The 16,660-nt window shown below is 40.8% G+C and overlaps 1 protein-coding gene across 21 annotated transcripts in view; it reads left to right on the top strand.

The window, feature by feature from the left end:
* The window catches only part of mbnl2 (muscleblind-like splicing regulator 2), a 67,523-nt gene that overhangs the window by 2,577 nt on the left and 48,286 nt on the right, over positions 1 to 16,660 (top strand). For 17 of the 21 annotated variants that reach the window (XM_046056685.1, XM_046056558.1, XM_046056567.1 and 14 more), the window contains exon 1: positions 12,049 to 12,334. The exons of 1 other annotated variant lie outside the window; for it this stretch is intronic. The gene's annotated coding sequence lies outside the window, so the exon portion shown is untranslated. Of the gene's footprint in view, positions 1 to 8,537; positions 8,769 to 12,048; positions 12,335 to 13,221; positions 13,322 to 16,660 lie in introns of those variants that run through there. 3 more of the 21 variants (XM_046056535.1, XM_046056577.1, XM_046056552.1) reach the window with 3 other exon arrangements.

The raw sequence follows: 16,660 nt of genomic DNA, 5'->3' as shown, positions 1-16,660 counted from the left end.
ATGGACATGGTCAGAAACAATGCTCAGGTAGGCCGTGGCATTTAAACGATGCCCAATTGGCACTAAGGGGCCTAAAGTGTGCCAAGAAAACATTCCCCACACCATTACACCACCACCACCAGCCTGCACAGTGGTAACAAGGCATGATGGATCCATGTTCTCATTCTTTTTACGCCAAATTCTGACTCTACCATCTGAATGTCAACAGAAATCGAGACTCATCAGACCAGGCAACATTTTTCCAGTCTTCAACTGTCCAATTTTGGTGAGCTCTTGCAAATTGTAGCCTCTTTTTCCTATTTGTAGTGGAGATGAGTGGTACCCGGTGGGGTCTTCTGCTGTTGTAGCCCATCCGCCTCAAGGTTGTGTGTGTTGTGGCTTCACAAATGCTTTGCTGCATACCTCGGTTGTAACGAGTGGTTATTTCAGTCAAAGTTGCTCTTCTATCAGCTTTCTTTCCCATTCTGACATTCAGTTTGGAGTTCAGGAGATTGTCTTGACCAGGATCACACCCCTAAATGCATTGAAGCAACTGCCATGTGATTGGTTGATTAGATAATTGCATTAATGAGAAATTGAACAGGTGTTTCTAATAATCCTTTAGGTGAGTGTATACACCATGGACTAACAAGCAGGGTAGGAGCAACACAGGTGACAGGGATCAGGGCTAACGAGAGCGGCAGGCAGGCAGAGAGACAGCAGGGGAAAAGGGAGATATTGGCAGGCAGGCAGATTACTGAGGGGGAACAGACATAACACAAGTTACTGAACACTAAACATAGGCCATATCAAAATAAGTAGTAATAGATCAGAATAATATAAATAACAAACTAATCCAGGCAAGAGCAGACACATCACAAATAAACTTACACCACCAAGGAGCACAGACTGAAGTTAAGATTAAACAGAACCAAGAGCAGACAAAACACAAAATAATGCTAACACATAACTAGGAGTAAATACAAAGACATAACTAAGGCACAGAACTCAAATGCAGGGCTAAACCTAAGATACATGACAGACAGGTACAAAGTGAGCTAAACAGAACCTGCAAATGAACAATGAATTAAACAAGGCTAAACAGAGAACACAAGACAAGAAACAAAACTCCAAAAGAGAAAACATGGACCAACTGTTACACAGACCAGGGAACAGAGACAGGACCAACCAGGAATCAGGACAACACTCAACAAGGAACAGAACAGAAATAAGGAAAATACCAAAACACCACTAAACACTAGCTGACAGATAATAACCAGATACACACAGTGAACTAAACTCAACGGAACAAATGACAGAACTAAAATGAAGATACAAACCCCAAATCACAGAATCAAGAACCCAAAACCCAGAAACATAGAAACCCAAATCAAAAAACAGAGATGGCTTGGCCAAAATCATATAACACAGACAGCCTCAGGACAGGATCGTGACTGTAGCATTTAAAAGACAGACATAAACAGACACACAGAAACAACAATTACACTGGTACAAATACTGTATGTTGAAGGAAGCAAATAGCAAAGTGTCACATTGACTGGGGAACTGTTGTTTTTGTTAATGGCAGGACTGTGTGTATGTAAATGTTTGTCTGCATGCGTGACAGTGAGTAATGTGTGAGTTGTTGTGAAAGCCTTGCCCTCCACCCATGCCAAATTTCCAATTGGCTGTAGACCACCTGGACACACCATTGGCCTCAAAATGTATGACATTTGAAAATGCAAATTTTTAGAATTTAAGTCTTTCATCTAAATGGACAATTCCTATTACAGAGACAGACAGAAAGACCAGGGTCAAACCTAGACAGAGGCAGGGCGTCGATGTTTTTGAGGTCAGCATTTCTTTGCTAATAGAGGGGGTTGCCTGCTCTTCTATGAGGCATTGGAAGTGTCCTTGTAACCTTCTGCGGCAGCCGGCAGCCTTGCAGCAGAAGCATTAATATTTAAAGCTGATGGGTCGCCTTGAAATAGGTTATTATTGTTACACTGAGGGAAACGCACATACACCGACACAGCCGCGGAAACACATATAGGCCTATACCGTTACGTCTATCTTTGACACTGGAAGACAAAAACAGAATAAAATGTCATCACAGACAAATTCCAAACACTCATTCATTTTTCATGAACAAAAATCCCGACATCATTACAGCTTGTCAGAGTGCAAAATACTTAATTACTACCTCCAACTTCACTCTGTGTTTACATGTGTTTGTGTGTGTAATAGAGAAACAGAGTGAGAGAGTGTGTGTGTGTGTGTGTGTGTGTGTGTGTGTGTGTGTGAACATAATTAGCTGACTTCTCTCTGATCCTTAATGCATTATTGAATATTTCAAAGGAGTCTCAATCCTTTGGGCTAAGTGACTGCCAAGTTGGGATCACAGGACGGGTTCGGCCGTGATGAAGGGCGGTTCAGCCATTAAGGAGTCTGGGTCGAGCTGCTGGCCTTGTGTGAACCAGGATCTCATGAATAATATAAATTCCTTTACTGTATTTGGAAGCACTTTGGACTGTGTGTGTGTGTGTGGGGGGGGGGGGGGCACATTGATTTTGGGTCGAGCAATTTAAGGGAACAAGTCAATTCAGTTTTAGTGGTGAATAATGGCTCATGGAAAATAGACCATTTATTGCAATTATTCCTTATGGAGAACAACAGTCAGGGTCTCGTTTCGTTGCAGCTGAACTCCACGCACCCCAACCTTGACAAGACAATAGCTGTGTTGTCATGGTAATATGCCATTTCTCCTGACATTTCCAAGATTTTCATCTTTTACAATTACAGCTAGTCTGTTTTTTCTTGTCTGAAATGCCATTCATTATTCGAATTCTCTGCTATAGGACACATATCTTACAATTATGAAATACTTAAAATATAAGTTGAAGTCCTTATTCTTAAACTGAATATTATCAAGTAATTTAATATTATGTTTAAATTCTCTTGTTAGTCCTGTGAGTTTACTAGAGAGATGTATATTTAAAAAGGCAGTGACAAGTCCAAACAGAGGATTGTACCTAGTTATGACACTATTAATTTAGGTACTTGGGTAACGAGAGAGCTTCTACAGACTGGAACACATATTTATGACACACTTACTAATGTACTGTTTTTCCTAAAATCTACACACTATATTTTGGTAGTTAACTCACAAAAATGGAGCATCAATCATCGGTGCATTTTATGGATCTACATGCCAGAGTTGAAGTTTTAAATACGAGCCACTGTTTGTTCAGTCAATTCAGAAATTGCCTGCCATATTCACTGTAGTTAAAGCTGCACTTATCAATATTTTTATATTAACAATAGATCAAATGATGATGATTCGTTGAAAAAGCTCTGAAACACCTGCACAGCATCCAACTGCAGACAGACCTAGGTTAGAGTTGTTGAACATAGTGGAGCATTTAGCAGCTACAGAGCCAGATTTTCTTTCTTCAGAAGTTGATTGAGAACCAAATAGAGCTGAAAGGGGAGTGAATTTTGGACCCGCCAGGTGGCCAGACACACAACTACACAGAAAAACAGCTTTCCAAGGTAAAATTTCACAGTGAATAGGCTAAGTACTAAGTTAGCCAGTTCAAATATTTCTTTAGAGAGTTTGATTTTTGGCGTTATAGCTGATATTAGGGCAGGATCAGCAAAGACAAAAAGGGACAGTGACATAGCATGGGCAAAAACACAGGATTTGAAAGGAATTGACCCTCTTCCTCCTACACAGGTATGTAATGTGTCTAATTTAGCTGGTCACCTTGGTCGTTAATCTAATACAACTGGCAGTCTCACATTTTATGCTGCCTTTGCTACCGAGCTATATTTTGCTGTTATTATTATGAAGACATAACATTACTAGGGAATGTTAATAACTTTAGCTTTCTCAACAAAATATATTTTACCGAGCAAATGAATAATCTGTTAGTTGTAGGCTTACGTGTAACATAGGTGTATGAACTCCTTGAATATCATGTTACAGTCATTAATTTAATATAGTCACAAATATATACATTACCTCATTGCTGTGCATCCTGCAAACAAACTATGTTTAATAAAGAAATATAGCATTTAAACTAAGTTGCATCTCTTTTACTGGCTTCAAAAACAAATGTACACACTAGCAAGATCTATTCGACCGGAGGGTGCGGGAGCACTACTACTTTTGTCCAGAGAGGGCGCCAGAATCAACTCATTGTAGTTGCTTTAAATAAAATTAAAGGAAGGATTTGTATTGTAATGGCGTATTTATGCATTGCGTTATTGCTGCTTCTGCTTACTTAAAGGATCAGAGTACCAAATGTGAAATACACCGACTGACTGAAAATCTGAACAACAGATAAATTATTAAACAATTGCTGCACAAAAAGTTAGTGAGTCAAATGTTTCACTTCTTTTGAATTGACACACTTGGTTCAGTGTGGATTAAACAGTACCTTCCTTTATCTGTAATGGATCCTGGAGGAATGGACGAAGCAATATGAACAAATAGCTGCAGTTGATGATTTATGGTGATGCATAACTAGTCTTTTCTCAATGGACAAATGAGTCTGCCTCAAAATGGATCCTCTCAGCATTTTGAATAAGCTCTCCTGGTGCAGTGTGCCTGCATTTGGGGATCAGTTTATTTAATGACAGCGGGGCCATCTACAATCTGTCATTACTTAGGGCCTTATGATTAGTCAAATGCTCATCAAAGTCATGGTGGGAGTAAAATGCCCAGGTGGTCTCCCTGCAATCAATCAAATTGACTAAACCACAATGAAGGTGCACACAAACACACACACACACACACACACACACACACACACACACACACACACACACACACACACACACTCTGTCTCTCATTCTCTCTTTCTCTCTCTACTGAGCTTTGTGTCAGCCATAAGCTCTTTCCATTAAACCTGTGCTGCATTAAGCATTTGGGTTAAAAGCTTTCATAATCAGGTGTGCTCTCATTTAGTGTACAGAGATTTCCATGATCAATACTGTCCTTGACGTGAGAGCTTTGCCCACTGTGTGTAGGTGTGTGTGGGTGTGCATCATGGTGTGCATGCGTGTATGCAGAGGGACCTCAGAGTCAGAGCTTTGGCCCTAGTGTATGTGTGTGTGTCTGTGTTGATGTATTTGCCTGTCTGAGTGTGTGTTTACTGTCTTCTGTATGCGGGGGCAAACTGTTTCCTACTGTGATTTCTTCTTTCTGTGAGCAACAGTGGTTTTCTGTAGATACTGCGGCTGTTTTTCTGCCTGACGCCCCCTCAGTTGATCCCGAGGTCCACTCTATAGACTGCTACTGCAACACATGTAGAGTCAAAACCCATTAATGAGCCCAACTCACACATACAAACCTGCTTTGGTTCGTTATTCTTTGCTTGTGTGTGAATGTTTGAAATGCATTTTGTGCTTGAATGTGTATGTCTCTCGTAGCCAGTGATAAGTGTGGTGCTCAGTTTTAATATTGCATTTTCTTCTAAACAAGTAATACCTTTGCTGTTGTGGTGAGACAGTTGTATTTGTTCTGCATGCAAATCAACTCGCTTTGAATTGTTATGAATCCAGGAATGTTGACTTTACAGAAGAAGAGGCATCTGTCTGTCCTTCAATAACGCTGCCTGCTTCCAGAGAAACTTTTTTAAAAATGATATCCAGAATGAAAAGGCTCTTCACTCTCAAAACACAGTTTTCTGGCTAAATTGCTTTATCTTGTTTAAAACAGGGAGAGGGAAAGAAACGAGACAAATGTTTCAACCCTACGCCTACCTCACTGCATCAACCTCAAAAAACTGTCTTGTTAAATTGATATTTTTTGTATTTATGTGTTTTTATGAGTGTGAGACCAGTGTGTGCTTGTGTGCTTGCTTGTAAGTGTGTGGGTGTTCAGGGACTTTTAGAGAAGTACGCCGGCAGCAGCAGTTTTTACAAATGCCTCCTCTGCATTGAGATCAATACGTTAGGCCTTGGGGGATGAGCTTGACCCATGTGAGCAGTTTTTCATAATCACTTAGGTCATGAAAATGCTGTTTTCCCCCATAGTGGTGCTTCCTTATGGGTTGTATTTTACTTTTCCATTTGCATTCATGTGAAAAAATTACATGCAATATGGACAGATGAGCAGGCGGGGAAAACATCAATATTAAAAAGAAAAAATAAAGACAAATTGCTTGGTTCTCTGTAAGACCTTTATTGTTGGTCTGCATGCGATGTTTAGTGAACTTGAACTTGTACTTTGCCACAGGGTCAAGTGTCACATGATGAATTAACTGTTGCATTAACATATGTCAGCAGTTACCATCACCACTCTGACCCCAGATTCATTCTCTGTCTTTGGATTTCAACATGATAGATGCTAAATTGTGCCCATCAATTTCTGTGCTTGACAACTGTTATTTTCTTCATGAAACATTACAGTTAATGTCAATCCATTGAGGACTAATAACGTCTTCATCCCTGACACTGCCAAAGGCCTGTGTCCTGACAAACTGTGATGCCTTAATTCCCAGTAGCATTCCACTGAAGCAGGCCTTGGCCCTGACAGAGCAGTCTGTGATGGCTATGTTCATTGTTCATGTGCTCAATAGGCAGCACATGGCGTGGGCAGCAGTCAGTGGGGCTAAATTTGTGCCTCTCTGCTCATTCCGGGGATATTTGTGACTTGCTCCTTGTTGACTCGTTGCACTTCTTGCTGACAACGGGTCTCTGTGTGTCACAGACTGCTAAATCCAGCCAGCTGTATGCAATTAGGCTGCAAAATTCTGGGGATGTGCATGCTCCTCTGCAAAGCATCAAGAGGTGACAATGTGATGATTTAAAATCTATGATCAGCTAAAAAATATATTTAATTGGATTAGATTTGTTTGGAAAGGTTTTAAATAGTAATAACAACATAAAAAAGTCAGTATATCACCATACATCACCTATATCAGAGGTGTGAGGCGGGCCTCCCCAGGGGGGCTCCGAAGTGTTTCAGGGGAGGCTAGGTGAATGGAAGTGAAACAATATTACATTATCAAAAGAAGATAACATAAAATAGCCTACGTGTTGTTGTTGTTTTCCTAAGCTTCCTAAGGGGAGACCCACAGTCTCAGACTTTGAAAACCCCTGATCTATATCATGACAGTTCTAGGAATTAAGACATAGGCTAAACCTATCCTTTGTATAGTAGGGTGACCAGATGTGCCCGTTTTCCAGGGACAGCCCCTGGTTTTGGTGGCCTGTGCCTGTCTCGAGCTGTCCCCGGAAATGTCCCCGTTTTTAACATTTATGTGATTACAGGCAATAATAGAAGCCTGTTGTTGCCGATTGAGTATGTATTTGGTAGGCCTATATCTAATATCCTTGTTTGTATTTGGGAAATGAAATCTAGCCTATAATTAACATGACTTACTGCTGAGTTATATATAAAATAAAGACATCTCATTTGCAATTATCCTTAAGATTCTACATTATTTAACTTGCTGTGTACCATTCCAGTCCTTTTTACCTGTTGAAATACCTTTAAATGGCCAATACAACCTATGTTCCACTTGCCAGAAAGTGATAAGCTTCTGCTTATGGACTGAAATGTAGATTTTGCCTCAAAATGACTTGATTTCATTCAAAAGTTATATTTGACAGATTATAACTCTAATAGCACTTTTACCTCTTAAAATACATTTAAATGGCAAAAACAACACATACAATGCAGTTCTAGTTGCCAGAAAGTGATTGCATCCTCTACTTATTGACTGAAAGGTAGTTTCTGCCTCAAAATGACTTGATTTCATTCAGAAGAGTTATATTATAAAACCAAAATTGTTCCCCTTTTTTATTTCATATATAATAACATTATATTTTATAATGACATACTGACCACCAAACCACAAATGTCCCCGGTTTCCATTTCAGAAATCTGGTCACTTTATAGTAAAGCCTAGACTACTACAGGTAATTCAGGTTGTGTCACAACAGAAAACTCAATGTTTATTCAGGAATATTATTATATATCATTAAAACCAATCTGATTTTCAATTTCACTAGATAAAAATAATGAAAAGATGTACATTCCCAATATTTATCTAGGAAATTGTGGCTTAGAGAAGGTTACTGTACATTAGTCAGACACAAGTGTTATGGGGATTAATACAGTATCTCACAGAATAAACTGCAGTAGCTTTTGTCAGATGTCTTTAATGTTTTCATCTTTGACAGACAGACCAGGCGCTGGTTCATAAATCTGTGGCCACATCTTTTCCCTCAGGGAGATTCACTGTTGTTTCCTAGGTAACAAGCACCCCCCTCCCTTTACCCTTGGTTGCTCTGGACTGTACCACCTTTACTTTAGGGTGGGAATTGTGTTGTTTATCGAAAAGAACTAGACTTCCATGTTAAAATTGAGAGACATTTACCAATACATTACACTTATACACCTTGCATATTTCAGTTGCGGCGTATAATATATCAAATAGTTGATGATAAATGCGTTATTACTGTTTAGACCGTTGTACTAACCCCCCTAGCGAAGCACATTCAACATTTCATCGAACTGTCAAAATCGCTTGTTGCTTCAACCCGAGCCTTACAAGTAGTTAGCGATCTAGCGTGTAGCGAGTGATAGCTTACTCCTGCCTTTCTCTAAAATACATTTCGAAAGCGAAAAAGTTTACTGCTCAAAATAAATAGTGAGAAGCCTCAGTCGACGACCATTTTTGACCGTCCTGTCTCGAACCGTGGGTCCCGTTCTAACCGAAATAGCGCTCTGGAGAAGCGGTGGTGACAGCTGGATGTGACAGGTTCGTCATCAGGTAAGCTGCAGGTAGTTAGCTTAGCAGCTAGCAACTTTTGGCTTTGGCTTTGTCTTTACACACTTGTTACGGTGAACATAGCGGCTCTTTGGACAGTAGATGTGGCTAAAATGGTTCTAAGGATTCTTCTACAGTATCATAAACATCATGCGCTGATGTCTGGATTACTATGCTAGCTCATAGTCACTGCCTAGATAGCTAACGTTAATGAAAACAAGTGAAAGCAGCTCCATGAAAACAAAGATTAAATCAGCATGAATTACGCCGTAGTGGTGTCTGTGTGTCTCTCCTGCACGGTTAGTGCTTTCTGGGACATGCTGTTTGCTATTAGTGAAGTAGCTAATGACCATAACGAAATCATTCGGGGATAGGTCTGATAATAACTCATTTATTATTGATACCATAACGTTAGATATCGTCTGATAGACAGTTAGTAACGTAAGCGAACAACTATTGTATGCCATTACTTTCAAATGCAAATGTAAAAACACAATAAATGTAATGGCACCTTGATTAAGGGGTTGTTAGATTTAATTGCTGTGTAACGTTACAATAAAAAAAAAAAAAGAAGTTCTAATGGACATTTTAGTCTACTGCAGGTTGGCAGAGGAAGAGCCTTCACACCTGGGTAAGGTTAACAAGTTGTGATCAGGCTAGCTGCTAGGTCATGTACAGTAATTGGTCCTTCTGAAAGTGCAAATTGCAATCTCAAAACAGACTTGCACCACTGGAAGCACTGTGCAGAGAGAGTGCAGACATTAAGTTCAAATGAGCTATCATTATAACAGTGTAAATGGGACTTTGGCTTTCCATTTGTATAGAATATATTGTGTTCATTAAGGCTATCCCAGCAGTGGTACAATTGAGTAAGACATAACAATCCAAGTGCACTATGATTGTTAGGAAATTAGATTTATAATCAGCAGTATGAAAAATTGGTCGATATCGTTATATAGGGTCAAATTAGCATGAGATTAACCTACAGAAAATATACAATATTTATGCAAAGCCATTAGTAAGTGAAATCAGTACCTCCTGGTTGATTTTGATCCTTTTTTGTCTTTACTTTTGAACACAGCCTCAATTCACAGCCTTGAACTTGCTCCAAAACACACTGGTTGACCACTTGCCTATGCATTCATTATGCACTTTTTATTCTCAATCCTCATGTGGACTTGGTGTGTGACAGACTTACCAAAATGGCTTTCAAGCGGAAGGAAGCACAACTCTCTGCCGCTGGATATTTGATTACGGCTAATAATAGAAAAAGACAGCTGCCTTTTCATTGATCTGTCTTCAGTGCCCTATTTGTGAGCCCTGTTTTTTCCCTCTGTCGTTAAACTCTCCAGTAGTCTGTGCTGGGTGGCAGTTTCAAACACAGTTTTAACCCATCAATCTTCATTTGCTGTAATTAGCCTTTGTTTCAGAATACTCTATTTGAAAATGAAGCCGCTTTGGGCCACAGAATCGGTTTGTGTTAGAGTGAGCCAAGCCGGCTGGGGTCAAACAGGACAGGGATAATAAGAGGGGAGGGGATACCATGTGGGAAGGAAGTGGCTCCGCTTGTTTGTCTGCCAGGCTTTTGTTTGTTTTCCTGTTGGACAAATCTATTTAGGAGGTAGGCTATCTGAGGTCTGCCGGTGGAAATTAGCTACAAGCAGGGCTTGTTATACAGTTATTGACAGTTATTCAGTAATGTGGTTATTGAGAAGTCCGATGCCGCCAAATGAGAAATTGATAAACTTCATCAATCAGTAATGGTGTAGCAGGCTGACCTGTACAACTGTTGTTGTTCTGGATGAATCATAACATATTGAATTTTTATTCCTGGACATACCAGTCAAGTTCTACCGTGCAGTAATATACAATTGCTATCTAGGAGCATGCATGCTCCTCAAATCTCTTGCATCTCAGCATAGTGAGACTACATTCACGGAAGGTTTAAGGTTACACTTTTGCTTTTGACAACGGCTGATATCCCCAGCCTCCATGTTCGTGCCTCACGTAATGGCAGAGCGCCCGTCTGGGTTATTTCATTACAGGTGCCCTGATGCCGTCAGTATTCAGTGTCATTTGCTGAGGTAGACAATTTTTCATGCTAAAGAGATTAATCCCCCCCCACCCAACCACCATCTCCCCAAAACCCTTTGACAAATCTATTGCCTGTGGAACATCAGATTATATGTAGCTATTAAAGCATAATCAGACAGTAAATAGGTTTGTTTATCATGGAACTGTAAAGCATGTTTAGCCTCACGGATGTCAACGAAACACCCAGGCTGCCACGTCATTCACAGCCTTTGTATGAGACAGAAGCAGAGAGAGAGGGAGAGAGAGAGACAGACACAGGGAGAGACAGAGACACAGAGAGACAGATGGTACAGCTGTTCTATTGAATCTGGATCGAAAAGTCATGAAGCTGGATCTCTGACTCATCAGTTCTGTGACGCTCCGGTTTCACGGCTCATATGATGCCAGCCAGCATGTCATCAGCTGGGTGGAGGGGAGAGGAGGGGGGAGGAGACAGATCCCAGTCACCACCAATCTTTTATTATTATTATTTTTTTCTCCAAGTAAATTCTGACGCAATAACAATTACAGAAATGTTCGCTACTGTGCAGTTTTCCAGGGGAAGAGATGTGTAAGAGAAGGGGAGGAGAGGAGTGTCTGGCATGGTGGGGTAGATGACTTTAGAGGACGGGGAGGAGGTAGAAGAGAGTCGTGAGGGGGAGGAGGTGCAGTGCTCTTGTTTCCTGGGGGGATGGTGTTAAATGTGATGATAGAACATAGACAAGGACAGGGCTGATTTTCATTATGTCACTGCAGCAACTCTTTGATTATTGCTTTCTGGTATTTCTTTGTTGCATGAGAAACAAGTCTAGACTTTATATTCTTGAGCTTGTTTTCCATTAGAAAACAATTCTCGTGGTGCTGATTTGAATTTGAATATAATTAAGTTCACCAGGAGAAGGATGGGGAATGAATAAATGACATGACAACTACTGAGCACGGCATGAAATTGGGGAAATACCTTTTAAGATGAGCATTCAGAGGTTGCTGCTGTAAGCCCAGTTTTCACCCCATCACTTAGTCTACTCTGTTCCAATGGAGAGGCACAGAAAGCTGGGATTCAGAGTGGCTGTTCTTTTATTGGCTGGAGCTGTTAAGGGGCAGGCCTTGCCACAGGCTGGTGGGCAGGAAGGGGCTGGCTTTATGGGTGTGGGGGGGTTGGCTGGAAGTGTTTCAGCTAGTAGTTTGAGTAGACACTCTTCTGCTTCCTGCTTGCCTGCCTGCCTGCCTCGCTCGCTTGCTCCGTGGCTGAGAGAGAGAGAGAGAGAGAGAGAGACATCGAGAGAAAATCCCTGTCTAGGCATGGACCTCCAGCTGCAGCACTCGGCAGCTCGCGAGGAATGACAACTGTTCACATGGTCATTAACTCCAGTCGCTGAGGCTGAAGGGAGAGCTGCACTGAAGCTCAGTGTCACAGAAGCACCGAGTGCCGTCTGTGTTCGGGACAGCAGACAGACAGAGGCACATAGCAGAGCTACGGGACGCAGTGAAACGAGGTGGGGAAGAACTGTCATATTGGCTTTTTCTTTCTGTATTTTATGAAGATTTCTTTCAGGAGTTTTGCTGCAGTGTGTGCTGCATACCAGTCTGAGTGGGGAGGGAGGAGAGGGAATGTTTTATCTGTGTGAGAGAAAGAGTGCAAGGCTGGTAGCGAGGGAAGAATATATAGAGTGTGTGGGATAAATGCACAGGAGCGCTGGGAGCTTACAGCCAGGCAGCAACTACCCTCATTGCAGTTTGCAGCACTGCAATGGGCTTTCTGCTCCTGGGGGAGAGGCATTATCACAGCAGTTTACTCGTCCCTTCCTTGGTGCAAATGTCAGGAGCTCTCTTTTGGCACATGGGTTAAATATGTTTTACTCCTGAGAAAAAGTTGTTGTGTTGCATGTTCTGCCCTATCAGAGCTTTCCTTGTGTTGTCCTCAAAGTTTTTCTTCATAGCTTTTGGTGTGCAAATCATCCAGATGCAAAGATTGTTTGTTCAGAACAGGGTCTGATGTTTTTGACGCTCTTTATGTATGTAAATGCAAAAACATGATGGTCAGAATGAGCTTCACAGTTCTAATAAGGCCTTAACCTTTTGAGTTAGATGGGGCATGGTTGACGTGTCCCCAGCTTTCAACTGTCTATCTAGATTTAGCTTCGCACTAGACGCTGTGCCTGGCACGGTCAAGTAGTGGACATCATCGCCTGCATGGAAAGGGCCATGGTAGTGTCATACGTCTGGCCGTGGATCAAGGGGAAGTGGGTGTTTTCTAAAATGGAACATCAGTTCAGCCCTTCCTGTTGCAAAAATAATGGGATAAGTCTCAGACAAGCACCAAGTGCATACTGCAAGACCCTGTCAGCCAGAAATCCCCTTTCTCTGAATTGACTCTCATGCAAATTGCACTTCGAGATGGTATTAAAAGGATTTAGTAGTTGGTAGGTTTTTCAGACATCTTCCGCATGAAAGAGGGGGACTGATTGCTCTGTGACACAAGGGTGAGTTTGCTGAATCACTCAGCTCTTATGTTTTCAAGGGCTGTAATTTGAAGGCTTAATATTTCCATTCATTTGATGGGTTTTACTTACTATTTCACTGGGAAAGCACGTTAATCTAACCTAGTTTTTGCTATCCTTGATTCTAGGATATTTAAAATGTCAGTGGAACTTATCAAAAACGGTTACAGTACAGTGTTTCGACAATTCTCACCTCAGACTTTTAGATTCAGTAAGCTTGGGTATCTGGTAAATCATCATGATTATCTGAACAGCACAGTTCACCACTGGCTGCCAACTACACTGTAATTAGCTGATGACTTGCCTGAGTCCTGTGGATAAGCAGGGAATAGACAAGAACACTTACACAGTAAACAAGTTCGTTTACTGAGTGCCGAGATTGATATCAATCCCAGATATTAACACTCTCTCGACGTGCTTATAAAAACTTCTGTTTCTTCCTTTTTTTCCGCTTCTCTGTTTTACGAAATGGGCCACTGATCATGAGGGAAAAGCCCAGTCCCATATCATGACCAGGGCTATCCGGGTCACTGTGGTTTAGCTAAAGCTATTATGATATGGGGCACACCTATCTGCTGACTCTGTGAAACGCTTCTTGTGCTGCCTCAGAACAGTAGCTTAGTCCTGGTATAGCCTCTGCTGAGCTCACTCACCAGTCCTTATCGCTAATGGTATTTGATAATATTGAACTCAAGGAGCCGTAGCTTATGCCAAAGACAATTTCATAAGCATCATAATGTCCATAGCATTAAATGCGAATTAGGCTGCAGGGTATAGCCCTGCTCTGATCCTCTCTGGAAGATGCAAAGGAACATTTTGCAAGCCAATAAGCTGGTGATGTCACACTGAAAGTTAAGTTAGGTTTGTTAGGAATAGAGGACGTTTTGATAAAACCTGTACTATAAGGCTTACTCATTTTCCATTACTCACTGGAAAGTGAGCACTTTCCTATTTCCCCTCCACAATGAGGGCCTCTCTCCACAGCCTTGAAAAACATTGACCGCTTGTTCCTCTTGGCCATGCAAATGACCGTAGAACCGTGGTTTGCAAGCATAAAATGGTAATAAATGGAAATGCAGCCACTCCAGGTACCCATCTCATGTGCTTCTCTGTCACAGTCATTTGTATTTCTGCTTTATTAAACTGGCAACACCTGGCTGATGCCACAGTACACGTTGTCACAAGGCTTACGACCAGTGGAAACCAGGTAGCTTATCGTCTCTGCTGAACAAATACACGCTGCTAAGATAAACTGCACAGCACAGACAGAGCGCACAGATACCAGACTAATGGGTTACATGCGTGGTATTCAGAGGTCAGGCCAATGACTTTCACTCGAGACACCCCAGTCCCGCTGACTCTCATTCAATTAAGCAGACTGACCAAGATAATGCTCCTGCCAGCTTGCCTTAGTAAGCGTCAGTAATCCATAAAGTCTAGTACTGTGGTGCTTTTCTTCACATCTCTGCCCTGCTTTATCAGGTCATCCTGTCTGTCCACTGTTTGTATTGAGGACACAGAGGGGACAAAGCCTTCTTGCAGGAACTCAAGAACTGAAGATAAACAGGATATACTCTGGTGTGCAGGAGTGGCTGTTGTGGTTGTGGCGGTGTAGTATTTTTATTTAAAATGTAAAAACAAAAAGGATGACACTATCAGGATTTAAGATGCAGTCGCCAAAGTGAACAGACATATTAACATTTACATATCCGGGGCATCTGGTATGAAAATGATTGCATCCATTTTGTTACAATAACTTGAAAAACAGTATATTTCTGTGTTGCCAAGGGCTGATTATTAGACTACTCCATGACTTAAACTATTTCTGTTAAGTGCTAATTTTCAGATTTCTGTCCCTGGATGGACACTGCAGAAACAGAACCCGGTTCACTCATGAAGGTGTACAGAAGGGTTGATCTCTGAGGTCAAAACATAGTGTGCTTTATGGTCCCTTCCTACCTGCTGACCATCTGTCTTTCCCTCCCTTTATGTCAGCATTATTGTGCTTGAAGCACAACCGCTAAGCTCAGCGTAAACTAAGCCAGGCTGCATCTAATGTAGGTGTAATGCCCTAGCAGCTAAACTAGCCTGTGCTAAGCCAGAGGCGCACTGTTCAAGGACACATTAAACCAGACTAAACCAAAACTGCATGTGCTGCCTCCGAGTCTAACTAGAGTTTTTCATAACAGTTGTTACTGCAGAGCATTTTTCATCCACTGTGTGTTTGAGTTTCTCATGCTCTAAAGATGGGCTGTTGTTATAAGACAGAGGTAACAGTTTCCTCCCCAGGATGACAGTTTGCTTTCCAGCAGGGGTTTTGGTATGTTTCAAGAGAGTAAGAGGGCTCAGTTGTCTCTGCTAAACAGAGGCTAGCATCATCTCATTAAAGCTAGTTTAGTAAAGCACAAACAACACACTGCAAATTATAAATGGTAAGTTTGCAGTACTTCTATGTTGTTGTCTTGGGCTGCATCTTATGAATATTTGAATTTTTTTTTAGTTGGCAGAAACACCAAACATATTTATGCCATAATATGATATTCTTAGAAAATATGACTTTTATCCAGCATACGTTTGTCTTTTTACTTTGATAATTGGCTGAAAGATTGAATTAATTATCAAAATGCATTTAGGGCTGGGCAAAAACACAGTAATGATAATTATTGCGATTTCAATTTTCAATAAATGTTTGATTTGATTCATTAGAATGACGAACAGATTAGCACTTATTTTTTCTATTATGATTATTTATTTTATTGAGGAAAAGGGATGATTTTACTTAATTTTACTCCTGCATATTTGTTGAAAAAATATTTTGTCATGATTCTTTTGAACGTTCTACCTCAGATTTGTGAAGTGATCCAGTGTTTGGCATCAAGGGTTTGTCGTGTTCTGACCATAAAGAACAGTTTAAAACCACAATTAACCATATTACTTCAACTTTGACACAGGAGCAAAAATCAACCTTTAAACTTAATAATGTCATTTATCGTGATAATTATCAATATCGAATGATATGACATTTTTTATCGCGATAACATTCTTGGCCATATCTCCCAGGCAGTTCTAATTGCAATTGATTAATTCTCTGTTTAATCAGATGTCTAACCAGTTAATTTAATAATTGATTCAAGCCTAGTCTCAGCACAGACTTTGCTTGGACAGCAGTTAAATTTCATTTGAAAATTGCACAAACATACAATAGTCTATACAGTATGGGAACAGACATGCAGTCATGTTCCTGCATGATCTTTATCATACCATCACCCACATGAGGGTCATTTTGATCCTCATTCGACACCATTTGTTTTGAATATTTTT

Source organism: Micropterus dolomieu, linkage group LG01 (genome assembly GCF_021292245.1).
Source record: "Micropterus dolomieu isolate WLL.071019.BEF.003 ecotype Adirondacks linkage group LG01, ASM2129224v1, whole genome shotgun sequence".
NCBI lineage: Eukaryota > Metazoa > Chordata > Actinopteri > Centrarchiformes > Centrarchidae > Micropterus > Micropterus dolomieu.
This window is presented reverse-complemented; position numbering and strand designations above follow the sequence as displayed.